The sequence below is a fragment of the Trifolium pratense genome, linkage group LG1, assembly GCF_020283565.1.
Source record: "Trifolium pratense cultivar HEN17-A07 linkage group LG1, ARS_RC_1.1, whole genome shotgun sequence".
Taxonomy (NCBI): Eukaryota; Viridiplantae; Streptophyta; class Magnoliopsida; order Fabales; family Fabaceae; genus Trifolium; species Trifolium pratense.
Genome location: NC_060059.1, coordinates 9,570,379 through 9,583,363, shown reverse-complemented (window position 1 = coordinate 9,583,363; position 12,985 = coordinate 9,570,379). Strand labels below are relative to the sequence as shown.

At 31.6% G+C, this 12,985-nt stretch overlaps 1 pseudogene; it reads right to left on the bottom strand.

The window, feature by feature from the left end:
- Positions 1–3,870: 3,870 nt before the first annotated feature.
- Positions 3,871–8,963, bottom strand: LOC123887989 (annotated as a pseudogene).
- Between the last annotated feature and the right edge of the window lie 4,022 nt (positions 8,964–12,985).

The following is a 12,985-nucleotide window of genomic DNA, read 5'->3' as shown; positions in this document are numbered from 1 at the left end:
CCACAAAAATAGAGTACCGCGGAAATTATTTATAGAGGAAGTTTCTTATACACTTACGAAATGGCGGAATGCACGACAGATAGAGGAACAAACATCATTGATAGCCTGACCCGACCAAGATAGTTTTAATTGAAAACGCCACCACATGGTTTCCTTAAGTGTAATGTTTTTTTTTTGAATGGCAAATAGGTATTATATATATAAATATAAAAACAGGAGTCTGAGTACAAATCAGACGTACTAGAAGTACTCAATGATAAGATGTAGACAAAGTAAAAAAAAAAAAGAGATACACCACAAAAGCACCATCAAAGAACTCGAAACTACCACAACCACCCAAAGCAACCACCAAAAAGAGGGGGAAGGAAGAACCAACTATAATAGAGCATCCCGGGAGGTACCATTCAACCAGAACCTGAAACAAACGAGGCACCACATCCTCGCCTTGCTGGACAAGCACAAAAGAGGTTACACCTCCCACTCGTAGAGGGAGCAGGGACTATAAGAGTTTTACCTAGAAACCTTAAGTGTAATGTTGATGCTTCGTTCTCGGAGTATCACAACATATAGTGGGTATCGGTTGTGTCTAAGAGATGAATTTGACATGTTCGTGCAACGAAAACTATATGGTTGCAACCGATTATTCAATTGCTATCGGTGAATTATCAGGACTACTAGCAGCGACCAAGTGGTTAAAAGAATTAGATCAAGAAAGTAATTTTATGCATGGACTCAAAAGTAGTGGTGCATTCAATGAATTCACATGTACGAGACGATACAGAGCTATGCTCCATTTTAGCTAGATGTAGAGCTAATTTATCTTATATTTGTAATATACTTTTTTTTTGACAAACATAAATGTTACCGAAATACTACTACATATTCACCCTTATAAAAAAGGAATAAGATAACAAGGATAAATTAAAAAAAAAAACCAATCTAACTAACTCTATTATAAAAACATATTAACGAACTCTTAACTAACAATATATCTTTTGTCAAAAAAAAAAAAACTAACAATATATCTAATAATAAATTAGCTAGGTCAGTTGTTGTTAAACAAGAAATAAACAATTTTGTCGTGAGTTGGTAGATTAAACACCTAACAGAATGACATTCCCTGCAACTATTGCCTTAGAGTCTTGGACAATAAGAATAATTAATTCTAATGAGCATGATTAGCAGTAGTGATGATTAAAGAAGTGGTATTAAAATCTTGGATGTTTGCTATAGATTCTCTCTTTCAGTCGAATTATTTATTTTTTTTTTAATTTTTTATAAATCTCTTTTTTTGTCGATAAATTAGAGCATATTCATTGGGAGAATCCGATTTTTGATTTGTTGTCGGAATAATTGTTAATTAGATTTTATTTATGTCGGCTGAACTCTAAATTATCGGATCTCATTTTTATGAAAATCAAAGAGTTAATACCAAAAAAATAAAAATTACCACGTATATTTTCATACAGCCGTTTGAGATCAATGCACAACACAAAAAACCAACTAAAATTTTATGTTAGATAATTGGATCTGGGATCCTCTTTTGTCTTTCATCTCCCGTTTTATATCTTGTCATGTGAGCCGTCCATTAATTATACTATGATGTCGACTAGAGAAGATCCAATAAAAATTAAAGGTTGAGATCAAACAACATTATTAGTGATAAGAGAGGATCGAAATCCTATGTAATTTTATAGGTCTTATGCTCATAGCCAGCATGTAATGCAATATTGAAATTGTAAAAAAATATTATTATTTTTGGTTTTCATCTCCAATATTCGGTCCATTAATGGACCACATACTCTGATTTTGAGGTCAGTTCTGATATTAAGTCATTTTAGCCTCATCCTAATCGCAGTTCGGGGATCAAACCGTGGTCTAACATGAAATTAACCTTAAAACAAACAATAATGAACGAAATTATTTGACACGAATACTAGATTCCTAGAAAGTTCTAAACTCAAACATGTTGTTAGAGCTGTAGTGAACCACTAGTAAGAGAAGAAAAATGATTTTGCACTATAAATTGTAAAGCAAGTCATATGATTGCATTGACTTAATTCTTCCACAAGGAAGAAGCCAAATGAATAGAAGCAAACTAAGTTGAGTTATGCATTTCGTCACTGTCAGTCGGAGCCAGATTACTAAAGTTGTTAATGTCCTTGTTTGTCTATGGAGGACAGCAATGCCAGCATCAGTCTTTGGCCCAAAAGGTACAAACTTTTGAACTGGGCCATTTTCTGTTGCCACATTAAGCATTCAACTAGAATGAGAGATCATGAGACATGATTCATTTTGATTTGGTTTGTCTCATCATAGATGACCCACAATTTTCCTAAACATGAGAAAATACAGTGAATTTCCACTTCTACCGTGATTACTACATCAGATCTTAAATGTGGAAAAATTTGATGAATAAAAATTGATGTATTTGATTTAAAATTTGAATTAGATATTGTTAAATATGTTAAGAAGTTCAAGCCGGTTTTGTAGTGTTGAGTTAGTCCAAACTCTTGATTTTAAGATGGTATCAAGGTCTTCTTAAGGATTCGCTGGGTCGTAATCTATCAGGTTTTTAATCGGCTCATATCCACCATTTATATTTGCACCCCAAGCCCATAGTGCTGGGCGCAAGATGGTTGTTAAGAAGTCCCACATCGGTTGCGAGATGAGCTGAATATATATTTATAAAGTAGAGACAACCATCACTTTACAAGATGATTTTGTAGGGTTGAATTACGTTCAACTCTCAATTTTAACGAGTTTTATTTAGTAGCGTGATTTCAGACCTACATATTTTTTTTTAAAGGATTTCAGACCTACATATTATAATCTTAATAGGGAAAATAGATCTTAGTAATTATGATTATTTTATTATTATGAGTATTATTTATCATAATTCTATTTTATAGGGAAAATAGATCTTAGTAATTTAGAGTTCAATATTTAAAAAAAAAATGAAAATATAGAGTTAAATTGATAGATAAAAAAAGGCTTAACTACACATTTGGTCCCTTACGTTTATTTTAGGTTTCAATTTGGTCTCTTACGTTTAAAAAGTATCAATTTGGTCCCTTACGTTTATTTTAGGTTTCAAGTTAGTCCTTTCCATTAGTTTTGTCACTAACACCGTTTGAACAGTACACGTGTCAGCGTGTCAAAGTGCCACGTGTCAATCCACGTATGCAAATTGACTGCCACATGTGACAAAATTGACGGAAAGGACTAACTTGAAACCTAAAATAAACGTAAGAGACCAAATTGAAACCTAAAATAAACGTAAGGGACCAAATGTATAGTTAAGCCACAAAAAAAATTGACCAAATTTTAGTTTAGTCAAAAATCGAATTCAGATATCCTGACCGTCTTAACTGAATTTCATTAACAACTTTGATAAGCAAGTTAAGAGCAAAGTCAACATTAGTTTTTGGTAAGTTTGTCACTTTTAAACATTTATAAAGAATGATTGAAAAGGGTTGGCTATGCTTTTGTGGGGGGGGGGGGGGGGGGGGGGGGGGGGGGGTGCACCCTTCACTTCCAATAAGTAGTAAAACCTATCATGCCATCCTTGAAATCGAAAGCTAAGTTTTTGGGTCAGTCAATTAGTTGTCTCTCACCAATACAAGTTTCAATTTCATGACATGCAAGGCTGGATGGAAACACTTAACGTTCATGAATCTATCATTTATCAACAACATAATATATCACATGACACTGCATTTGTATATATGGGACCAATAAAAAGCTCTTATAAGAGATAGTAATATACACATTAATGTATCTATTACTTTCATAGCGAGTAACATGTGTCTTAATATATGTGGACAATTCCAATATTATCCTAATGAAAACATAATATAACACTACAACTTTTTATCATACATAATGAAAAGCATTGGTTACAATTGAATTACTTGAATAATGTCTTGTTAATGCTACCACCCCAAGCAATGTAGCTGTCTTGTGAGCTAAAGTCCTGTAGAAAAATAAGAAATACATCACACGTGGAGAAATTTTGGTGTGTGACAAAATTGAAATGAAATAAGGTTCGATTTGAATAAACAACTATATATTCTTGCTAAGGTTATTTATGTGAATGTCTAGTCAAACAGAGATGATGAGTTATGATTTAATATAGTAGGTATATATAGGATGTACTTGACCTAACAACTTGAAGGTCTATATATAGGCGCCCCTCGCCTGGTGGATATGTGGTGATCGTGCCTCCTTAATATGAGGAGTGGTTGAGTTCGCTCTCCTTGATATTTGGCCCATGTGGCCTATATTTTCAGATCTAAGTGAGTGACTTAGTCTATCCATATCCACCTAGGGCGGGCGTCTCATTACTTAGCAATTAATCCTTGGCTCTGTTGGGCCTCTCGCCCTATGGTGGGTTGGGCCCATTAGGCTTAAGGAACTTGCCCAGTCCAAACTCAATCAAGCACGCTATAGCACAAGTATTTATCATTATCATTATCATATAAGTACTTATGTTTAAGTTATTTCTATAACAAAACATAAAGTAAAGTTAAATTGTTTTCAAGCTATTTTATATGTTATCCCGGAGAGTTTATGAAAAAAAGCTGAAAAACAACTTACGAACATGTCATAAGTTGTTTTTATAAGCTCTCACAAACATTTATGCCAGCAAATAAGTTTAAATAAATTAATCTAAATAGACATTTAATGTAATGAAAGATCTTCAAGAACATAGACATACCAGCTGGCTTAAATGAAAATCTGACGATTGAGGGTCAAGCTCAACATTTCTAATGTCAAGGTCCAGATTTTGACACTCTCTGATATTGTCAGTGTCAAGATGAGGATTTTGACACACTTCAGTGTCTTTCTGGATTTGCTCATCAGTATCTTTCTTCGATTGCTCCGCTCCTAGATGAGCAAATCCAGAAATACTAAGTTGTTCCATTTGTTCTCTATCTTCCACATTCCTTTTGGGAGATTGGTGGCTTTGAACGAAATCAAACATGAAGGGAGATTCTTCTGCAAATTGTTGCGAAGGAAATAGATTCAAAGAAAGATCAATGTCATCAATCCCTTCAATATTTTGAGATTCAACCATCGAAAGGTCAATGTTTGGAAGATCTCCATAGTCATCCGGACTATCAAGTAGCCATTGAGGAATATTTGGTAAAATCTGTTGTAGAGACAAACAAAAGAACAAAATCATCACCATAGGTTATTTTCATATTTTTACAAACTACCATCAAAATTAATTTCACAATATTTTTAATCACTCTCAAGCAAATGAAATTTCATTTTTATAAGAATGATTTTATAATGTACTTCATTACAAAAAAATAATTCAAAATGTCGAAAAACACACGTGAGTTGATTTAAAGCAGAGATAAAAAATGTTGATTTCAAATATTTAAAAGACCTTGTTTGATTTTTTTTTTAAGATGAACTAAAAATAAAATATACTATAATATATTTATAGGAACTAAAAATTTATCTAACCACAGAAAAAATCACTAACAAATATTTTATGGTGTTAAATTAAAAAAGTTAAAAATTTAAAAAGATTAACATAATTAAAAATTTAAAAAGGTAAACAGATTAAATTTTAAAAGATTAAAAAAATTACCTGAGAAAATTGATGAGGTTCTTGTTCTTGATTCATATGATGAGATTCTTGTTCTTGGTTCATATCTGAGCATTCTTCACGGTCATTCTGACTATCAAGTAGCCATTGATGAATATTTGGTAATATCTGTTGTAGAAGACAAACAAAAGAACAACATTATTATCACCATAGATTATATTCATATTTTTACAAACTATCTACCATCAAAATTAATTTCACAATTTTTTTGAATCACTCCCAAAAAAAAAAGTGATGATCATATTTATAGGGATATTTTTTGATAATAACTCCCAAAAAAAAGTGATGATATATTTTTATAGGGATCAAAATTTTATTTAACCCTATAAAAAATCACTAATGAATATTTTTAAGTTTAACATTTTAGCAAATGACATTTCAAAGATTCAATCCACATCTAGTGGTGAGGGGTTTGGGTAATACGTTATAGGTCCTAAGTTCGATCCACAGCTCATTGTAAACAAAAAAAATTCAATCCACATTAAAAAGAAGGGAAAAAAACAAGAAAAATGAAAAGAAAAAGAAGGCCCAACATATGACTAAAAAGATTGGTTACATAAAAATAAATAAAAATTTTACCTGAGAAATATGTTGAGGTTCTTGTTGAGATTCTTGTTCTTGATTCATATCTGAGCATTGTTTTTTGTTACAAGGAAGTTCAGGAGTCACAAAATTAGGAGTAACTGGATCAACCACTCTTGCAATACTTGCTTCACCACTGGTTTCAGGAACATCTTGACCATCTTTTTTACCTAATTTCACTGGCTGCTGCTGCTGATAAAATATTTTTGATACCACATACTCTCCATCCTTTTCGTCCTCTTCTCTTCCGATGTGGTATTGATGCACAATCCAGTTAGTCTTCTCGGCTTTTCCTCCATTTGACGGTATTGTATAGAGAACCATAATCTTCTTAGAGCCTCTTTGAATCCCGTTCAAGAAGATAGATCTGGTTTTCCCGGTCTTGTGCCAACGAAGCTCGCCGAGATCTTGGTCGAATATTCTTCTGCGCTTTCGACCGAATTATAGGCTTTAACTGCTTTGTGAAAAAAATGGGCAGCACTTCCATCTTGTGAAATACCTACATATTTTTTAATCATATAGGTTATTATGATGATCAAAATAATAATAAAGTATTCAAATTTTAATTAATAGAACTTAGATTAGATTGTTTACCTGGTAAATGTTGAGGATGAGTATAACAAATACCACCTTCCTCTTCTATTGTAGTGATAAATTCGTCGATGAAAGGGTGCGGTTCGGAGTCTCCTGCACCAACTTTCGCGAGCAAATGTGACATTATGTCTTGATCCGATGGATCGAATTTTACACCTTTTGGTAATCCAGGCAACTGTTGTTTTAACTAGCAAAAGAAAGTTTACAAATATTAGAACATAAGTGCGATATTTCGGACTTAAAAAAACGATGAAACGTAAATAATTTCATTATTCGCTTAAACTTTAAACTTGGAAATGCTAATAAAATTTTAGGACACGATAACAAATTTGATGATTTTCCATTGTGTATTACATCAACCAACTGTTAGGGAGTCCGGTGGAGCTCATGAGAAACAATGAGCCAATGCTCCAAGACCTCAAGAGAGAACATTTTTACACATACAAATGCAATACCCTATAGCTAGACAGAACAAATGTTCCGTTAAAGTGAAATATGATCTAAAACAAAATACCAAGTTGGAAAGTATTACTTACATTGTTGTTGTCAATAACATGTTGACAATTCGGGCAAGATATGCAAGGGTTGCTTTCGAAATGAACTTCAGCGGTTGCTGTTGATGCATACTTTATTCTCGTTGCAATTGTTTTTTTGTCGACCAACCATGATGCTCTGGATATATAAGAAAAGAGTCATCGATATACAACATATATAAACTTGACAATCAAATGGTTCAAAAACTATGTTAAGATGACAAAATTAACCAAAGATAGAACAATTCAGCTAAAAAATAAAATGTACAAATGGGAAAATTAATCAAAGAGGGAAACAATCGTGGTACTCTAATTGGATAAGACACATCATAATGAACAAATTATTACTTGGCTTGACCTTAATAGGTCAGCTGAGTACGTAGATTTTGACATGTAGAAGGAAATCTCATAATCAAAAGGAATATAATCATAGGTAATTATTTTTCTAAAAATACTGTTTTGTAAAATATGAAAAACCAAAATGATATTAACCAACAACGAGTTTTGAAAATCAAGTGATTGAACTCAAATGGTCACTGAACTCCTCTCCTAGAATAAATCGTTTGGGAGAAGTGGAGTTCAATTTCTAGGAAGATCATTTTTTGTCAAATTTTACTTACCTTTTTTTTTCTAAAGAAGCTAAATTAGCCCACCCAAATTGGCGCCAGAGAGAATCGAACCTCAGACCTCAAGAGGAGCACACTTCCAGGTCCCAAGCCAATACCAATGCACCAACCCAAATGGGTTCAAATTTTACTTACCTACCGACCGTACTCCGGATTTTCAGGGGGGCATTCCCCTGAAAACAGGAGGTTTAATACCAAAAAAAAACCCACCAAGTGTTGAAGCAATTGTTGCCGTGACATTGATTTTTTTATTTTTCTACCAGGGTTTTTAAAATAAGCCTATAACCATAATCTAGATCGCGGATATCAAAGTTTATGTCTACGAATGCATTGCAATTGTGACCTAAGCCAAGACATCTAGATTTTTTATGTCTCCACGACCGCAATGCAACTACATTTGAGGCCACACATGCTTAATTCGGCCCCAAATCCCTACAAAATGGAGAATCTTGACACAATTTAAAACCTTGGTCTCTATGACCGCATCACGATCGCAGTTGCAACAACATGATACCTAATTGAATGCTCTCAATATCAAGGATCACAACACTAACGAGAAACAATTGCAATTTAAAACCTTAATCTTTGTGCTCGCATCACAATCGCAGTTGCAATCACATCATACCTAATTAACTGCGATTTGCTGAAGATTAAGGATAACAGCACAATCATTCAATTTAAAACCCTAATCTTTATGACCACACTGCAGTCGAATTTCAGCCGCATCATACCTAATTGATTGCAATTTGCTCAGTATCAAGGATCTTAACACAATCGTGATGCGATTGCAATTTAAAACCCTAATTTCTCTGCTCACATCCCAAACGCAATTGAAGCCACATCATACCTAATTGACTTCAATTTTCTCATGATCAAGGATCGCAACACAATCGTGAGATTTAAAACCTTGATCTCCATGTTGACATTGCGATCGAACGCAATTGTGGCTACATCATACCTAATGGACTGCAATTTGTTCAATATCAACGATCGCAATGCAATCATCACGTGAGTGCAATTTAAAACCTTGATCAACATTGTCCAACAACCATATCTATTGAAACCCAAACTAAGTAAAAACAACTTCAAGTTCAATTTTAAATTAAAATAAAATAAAGCAAATCATTCTTAAATTGCATCATATTACAATATTGAACACATATGATGAAGAATATAGAAAAATCAACTTCATTGGTGAGCTTCCAAAAAAGCCAGGATGAACACAACATTGTAAACAAACAACAGAAATCCAAAAAAAAAACAATGATTTTTTTCCATAAAAGAAGCAAATCCCATTTGCAAAAAAAGAAAAAAGATTCACAAGACATTGTTAGTATCCTTCAGTAATGAAGTTTAAGTGGGATAATGAATTGGTTCTTGATACTAAAGCAAGAAGGAAAAAGAGAGAAACATACCCAGCCATAAGGGAGAGAAAGAGAGAGACCTTGCTAGTGTGCTATTCAAGTGTGAGAGAGAAATATACAAAACCATCTATTTATACTTGTTTTAAGGTTGCTTGTTTTGTCTTTTTCTCCCTCTCAATTCTCAAACAACCTATGATTCAATCACAGGTGTTGGTATCTTTGTCTGTGTACATATTGCAGACAAGATATGTTTAATAGTTTCTTTCCCTCTACGTTTCTCATTTAAAAAATAATATTTTATAATATTTTTTAGTTTAAACCATGACACAGTTGGATTCGAACCTAGCTGGTAAATTTTTGTAGAGGGCTGTTATTTAGACACACAAAAGTATAGACAAAGGATTGACATATTGTTATTTACACATGTTGCACGTAAATCGAGGCCAAAAAAATATTAAAAAATTTTAAAATCGTATTTTTGTCACATTTTTGTCAATATTTTATGTTGAATTATCATTTCTCTATACTATTTTCCCCAAATTTCCCCCTAATTAGTCATGAACTGTTGAAGATCGAGTTTCCTAGCTGGGATTGTGGATGTATGTATTTCTGCGTAGGGTAAATTTTACATTTTTATTAAAACTAAATTGTCAAGACTCAAGATTAACATGATGAGATGATTTACCTTCATAGTAAATTAATGTAAATTGTAATCTTAAATTATGACATGGTTTTTTTTTTTTGGCATGCATTACTTTTTGAATTTAAATTAATGTTTGTACTGTAAATTGAATGGTTGTATTATGCTAATTTCTACTTCATAGCTGGTATTAATCGTGAGTTTTGTTTTGGATTGGTTAGGTGATTGCTGGAATATTATGGGTTTTGTCTATTGTTAGGAGTTAGACCAACTTCTCGACATTGTTCTAAGCTATTCTTTTCCGTACAAATTTTTTCAAAGCTATGGAGAATGTATATTTAGTCTCTTATGTTTAAAAAGTTTTAAGTTGATCTTTTATGTTATTGATCTCAACATAAGTTGGTCCTTTTTGTTAAATTTTGAGTTAATTATTTTTTAAACTTTTTTGTTAAATTTTGAGTTAATTTTTTCTAAAACCTTCACATGGTACTCTCCTAAGTTGTCCACGTACACAAATTCATTAAACAAGTCGACGATTTGAACAAAAATTTGACGAAAATGACCAAATTAAAACTTGTTAAACATAAGGAACCAAATTAAAACCTACAATAACAAAATAAAAAGTTAATAAAATCAAGACACTACTCTTTTTTTAACTACTCTTTCAATTAGGAATATGATAAAATATATGAATTTATAAGAACACATGGATACTTATTGTTAAAAAAATTATATTAATTATGATGATGTCATTGTATTGCAAAAATATTTATTTGTGGTTTTTGCATTTGAATCTAGACATGAATAGTGCTTTTATTCATACACAATTTTTTATTTAATTACAATAAAATATTAACACCTGATTTATTTTCAGTTTTTTAAACAAAAGGGCACAGTCAGGAATAAATAATATTTCACTGTAATTAAATAAAAAAATCTCGTATAATTAATATTTTTTTGTGGTTTTATTTCACATTCCTAAATGTATTCATCATCATTAAATAAATGTTGTGGTTTTATTTTATGATTTTTTCAGTATAATTTTTTTATTATATTTTCATATCTAAACAACATATATTAAAAGAGATATATTGACTTCAAAAATAAGTCTTTTATAGTTACTCCAAATCTTCGATGTTGGTGGCCACAGATGATGGTTGGGTAACATGGATGGTGCTTCTAAGAGAGGAGGTTACACAGTTTGTGAAGGTCATGAGGTGTGTTGCGTGGAGATCATAGTGGTTGGGCTTGTAGTGCATATGTGGTGAAGCCTTGGAGAATTTTAGAAGGGCTTAAGTTGGCTAGAGTCCGAGGTGTTCATAAGTTAGTTAGAGCTTTCGCATTCTGATGTCGGCTTTACAAAATGGTTAACTTCTATGGTCATTGGACAAAGACATATGACTTTGGACCAACATAGTTTTGAATTGAGTTCGACGCCTAAATGGACCGAACTTAACATCAAACCCAATCCAGAACAAAACTCATCATATTCTATTCCCTCGATATATTTTCTATCATCAAATCACTCAATTTCTTTTTAACTTTTAAAATAAAAATATCACTAAATCACAACAAAAACCATTTCCTTAAAATCAACTACACAAAAAAAGTTTATCCAAAAACTATATAACTCTTAATTCTCCATCGTATAGAGATATGAGTAAGATGCCACTCTTATCAAACATATTAGTAAAAAATTTATATTTTCCTCTCAATTTAAATATCCGGCTTTTTCACTTAAAAGTTGAATTGTAATTCGCATTTCATTAAAAAGAAAAAGTGATTACTGTAAAGTTTACACAATTAATTAGGGCCAATTCTAACATGAACAAGTTCTTCAAGTTGTGCATGGTGCACAAGTAGAGATTTATATTATAACAAATACAAATTTTATAAAATCCATCGTTGGATTCATAGTTTATATCATATAGATCATCTATAAAAAATTTGAAATTTTTGGAAAATTATTTGATATGTTATTGAGACCCATGAAAATTAACGGTATTCAATAAAAACTCATAAACCATTAATTTTGAACATAACAAATGATTTTCAAAAAATTTCAAAATTTTTATAAATTATCTATATGATATAAACTTTCAATCCAACAATAAATTTTGTAAAATTTGTATTCGTTATAATATAAATCAGTAGTTATGCACCATGCACAACTTAAAGACTTTGTTCATGTTAGAGAAAACCATTAAGTAGGGCCAAGGTAGTTTGGTTCAATGCCACAGAGATTCCCTTTTTATGTGAGGATGGAATGGAATGGAGGATGGCTGACACATTTTGGTTAAGTAATAAGATTAAAAAAAAGAAGAAAGAAAGTAATAAGATTAAGGTTGATCTTGTTCATAGTACAACCAATTAAGGTTGACGTTGTTCATGGTACAAGTGTACAACCATTGACATGTGAGAATTGGCTCATCATTTGCACTTGCACTAATAAGATTATTATTTTTGTAAAAATAATTTAGTGACTAAAAATTCATCTTTGAGATGAATAAGTTGAAAATTTGATATTCGATTGTATATATAATGTAACGTTCCTAACAACTGAAATATGTTTATGGAGACTTTGAGTCTACTAATTTAAACTTTGTGGTAGACAAACAAATATAGTTGGTCATTCATAACAAAGATGATTTTTAAACTAATTACCTTTTTTGGTAATATTTTAAACTAATTACTAATTTATAATGATATAATAATTTTTATTAATAAAATGAGTCAAGTTTATTTATTTTTATACTGATATAATAATTTTTATATTTGTAAGAAAAAAACAAAAAAAAAATCCAAATTGAGATTTATTTATTTATAGTTAAATGGATGGTCAAAGCCCTAAGAAAAATTGCATAGAGATTTGTGTTAGTTTAATTAATGACTAATTTGAGTCGGACAAAATTTATAAAACACCCACAATTTATGTGAGTAAGAGCATCCGCACATTGATTTGTTTCATGATAAGTATAACAAAATCGAACTCGAATTAACCAAGATATTATTTTCAAGTGGTT